Below are 3,708 nucleotides of genomic sequence, written 5' to 3'. Positions count from 1 at the left end.
TGTAGCTGCAGTTCTGTCCAGGTCACCCAAGCAATGGGAACTTGCAAGCCCAAATCAGAGCTCTCAGTAGCCCCTCCTATTAATCTGAGGCAGAACAGTGACATACTTGAGGCAAGGTGAGTGCAGGCAACCTCAGAAAGGAGGAGGTGGGCCCAAAAACTGGGATTCTGTATTTTAAGGTGTTTCAAGAATAGGATAAAGGTAAAGGGTCATGGGGGAATAGGCTTGTCAGGTGGTCTCCTGGTGTTTATCTCTGGTGAGAAACAATATGTCATTGTCTATAACTAGTCCTCTAGGGAATTCTGTAGGCCTTGCCTTAAGGTAAGTCACTGACTGATTACCAAAGAATATGTTAGGAATCTAATTTCCCAATTCTCTTTTAAAAGTGGAATCCTAGCCTTAAGTCCCTCCTGTTCATCTTATGCTAATCTCTGCATTTTTTTGGAAAATTAATCATGAGGCTTGTCTCAGGTCTCTGCCCTATCTCACCTGCATTAGCTAGGGCAAGTCTCAAGGTCAGCCCAGATTCAGAGCAGGTGGATTGAACTCACAATGCAAAGGGCTTTAACTCTGTCCTTTCTGCCTCTCTGGCTTTATCTGGTTAACTCTCTGAGTTCTTGGTGGGCTCCGCCCTCTTTTTATCCAGCTCATATCTGTCTTTCTGCCTAACAAAGGGGCCCCCAAGTTAGTTAATTCAGCAGCCCAAACATAAATTCAAGGACCCAAAGTCTTCCCATGTTTCCACACTTCCAGCCTTAGGCCAGTAGCCATCACATCCAGGTATAATATCCCATCATATCCAGATAAAACATCCAGCAGAAGGATAGCTGCCTCTTTCCAATAAGGGGGATGGAATTACAGTGAAGGACCAAGACCAGTGGTTCTCAGCCCTAGGAGTGCATCGGCAGCACCTGAAGGAAATTTTTTAAAATAAAGTCCGGGCCCCACAGCAAAGGTGTTTACTTAATTGGTTTGAAGTGATCCTGAGCTTCAGAAGTCACCAAAAGATCAAAGTCCATTCACACTCTGTTTAGCTTGATCCATAGAATGTTGGTAAACACTGGAAGCTTAAAATGATAAAGCCAATGCGGAGGAAAATGGTAGCAACTAGCCAATCTGGGTAAAGGGTAGAGAAGCTCCTTACACTATTCTTGGAATTTTTTCTGTAGGCTTGGCACAATATCAAAATTTCAAGTTACCCGAAAGAAAGGAGAAAATGAGAAATCACGCATAAAAGCCAGGATTTTTGTCTTCCTTTGAAAATCAGAAAATCTGGGGAAATGGGGTCTGGATTCCTGCAGAAGATAAAATGCAGACATGAGAAGTGGTGCCCAGACCTCTGATCAAGTATGTGTGGGACAAGGGCCTGAGCACCAGTACTCTTAGCAAGAACTCAGGTGAGGCTTTGCATCAGTCTTGAGAATCACTTTCTGGAGTCCTTCAATTTTTATTCATTTTCTTCTATCCCCTTCCATCCTCTTCCAACCTCTAAGTATAGCTTGGATTATTTCTGCCCAACGCAGCACCTTGCACTTGCCCACACTGAAGCTCATCCTTGGCAACTCCTCTGCCCACTCACACAGCCTGGGGAGCTCTTCCTGAGGCTTATCACCAATGGCTGGCATTCACTACCTGGCACAGCTAAGTGTCATCAGCGAATGTGGCGCTCTCACCACTTACTCCTCCGGATCAGTCAGGCAAATGTCAAATAAGACCAGTCCCAGCACTGACACCCCACTGTTTTTAATTAATTAATTAACTAACTTATGACAACTCAACCAAGTCTCTGGTTGCAAGCAGAAGAAGCCAAGTGTGGCAAGTGAAGCAACAGAGGAATTCTATGTTGTCGGGGCTTTGCAACAGCAGCTCTTGGGCATTTGGGGCTGGGTAACTCTTTGTTGTGGGAGTGTCCTGTGCATGATAAGATGTTTAGCAGCATCCCTGGCTTCTACCTACCAGATGCCAGTAGGACAAATCCCTTTCCCCTCCCCCCATAGGTTGTGACAACCAAAAATGTCTCCAGACATTGCCGAGCATCTAGGGATGGTAGAGGGGGAATAAGTCACTCCCAACGGAAAGGTGAAGAACTAAGCCTGAGAAAAGATGGAGTCATTCTAGAGTTCTAGACAGCAAGGACTACGAGATGGTTGAGTCTGAATCCTGACTCCACCATTTCCTAGTTGTGTGACTTTGGACAAGTTACTTAACTCCCTGCGCCTCCAATTTCCTCATCTATAAAATGACATAATTAGGATACATTGTGTAACATGGTGGAAACAAATAACCCCCAGATATCAGTAGCTTAAAACACAGGCTGTGTGTCCAGTGTGATCAGCTAGAGCTCTGCTCACATTGCCTACTTCAGGAGACCCAAGGTGCTGGTCGTTCCACCGTGGCAGAAAAAAAAAGAGGTGATAAACTGGCTCTTAAATGTTTCTACCTGGAAGTGATACACCTCATTCCGGCTCCTAACTCATTGATCAAAACAAGTCATGTGGCTCTACTGAATTTGCAGGGGGACAGCAAAATGAAAACCTACCACATGCCTGGAAAAACAAGAAGGGGAAATATTGATTAATAAGCAGAACAATGTTATTATTAATAATGTATTATTATTGAGAATAATAATTGGGAAGGTTAAACTAATCAATACATACCAAGTTCTTAGAACAGGGCCTGGCATCTATTACCTGCTCAATAAATACTAGCTTATTTACTAATTCAGCAAGTGTTTATTGAGCACTGTGATGGTCAGTTTTATGTGAATACCTCAGTTATTCACATCAAACATTAATCTAGGTGGTGCTGTGAATTAGATGTGATTAAGTCAGTTGACTTTAATAAAGGGGCTCATTCTCAGTGATGTGTGGGTCTGATGTAGTCAAGTGAAGGGCCTTAGGAGCAAAACCAAGGCTTCCCTAAGTACAAAGACATTCTGCCTGTGGAGGCAGCCTGGCTCCCGCCCAAGGGTTTCCAGCCTGCCCTTCCTAATGGCTTGCCCTGCAGATTTCAGATTTGCCCAACTGGCCACAGTCACATAAGCCAATTACTGGCAATAAATCTCTTTACAGCCTTGACCCACAATATCCTCTTTCTTCCCTGCCTCCTCCTCTCTCCCCCACTGACTGTTAAAAGGCATAAATCCTGAGTTTTATTCTTCACTTCTGGTGTTGACTCATCTCTGGTTTCTGAACCTTCTGTCCCAACTCCCAACCTCCCTGGTGGGTTTCCTGCCTTGACCAGAGGTCTTTGTCCTCCTGTTTCTTTCACCCTCCTGCTACTGCTCATCTCCTTAGAGGTCTAGCAGTTTCTTGCCCTTTGTTTGCTTAAAGGCTTGGGAGAGTAGAAATTTGGAGCCACATGGCCTTGACCTCCTTGCCATCTGCAGCTCTGCTCCCCACCTTTCCTGTCTTTAAAACAGACCCACTTCAAGTTCCTGCTCTGTGACTTCAGGCAAGTTGCTTTCTATGCTTCAATTTGTTCAACTGCTAGAGGGGATCAGGATATACCACCTCAAAACATGCCACAAAATAATAAGGATTAGTTGGGGCTGAGGGTCTTAGAGGATCTAACAAAGCCTAACCCACTCCGTTTTGAAAGGAGCTAATAAGTTAAACCTCTTCCTACATTTTGCCAGCTAACCAAACCTTTCTGAGTTTCAGGAATTTCCCTGGGACCCCTGGGGACTAGGAACTACAGTTAAGGACA

Source organism: Manis javanica, chromosome 10 (assembly GCF_040802235.1).
Source record: "Manis javanica isolate MJ-LG chromosome 10, MJ_LKY, whole genome shotgun sequence".
Taxonomy (NCBI): Eukaryota; Metazoa; Chordata; class Mammalia; order Pholidota; family Manidae; genus Manis; species Manis javanica.
This window is presented reverse-complemented; position numbering follows the sequence as displayed.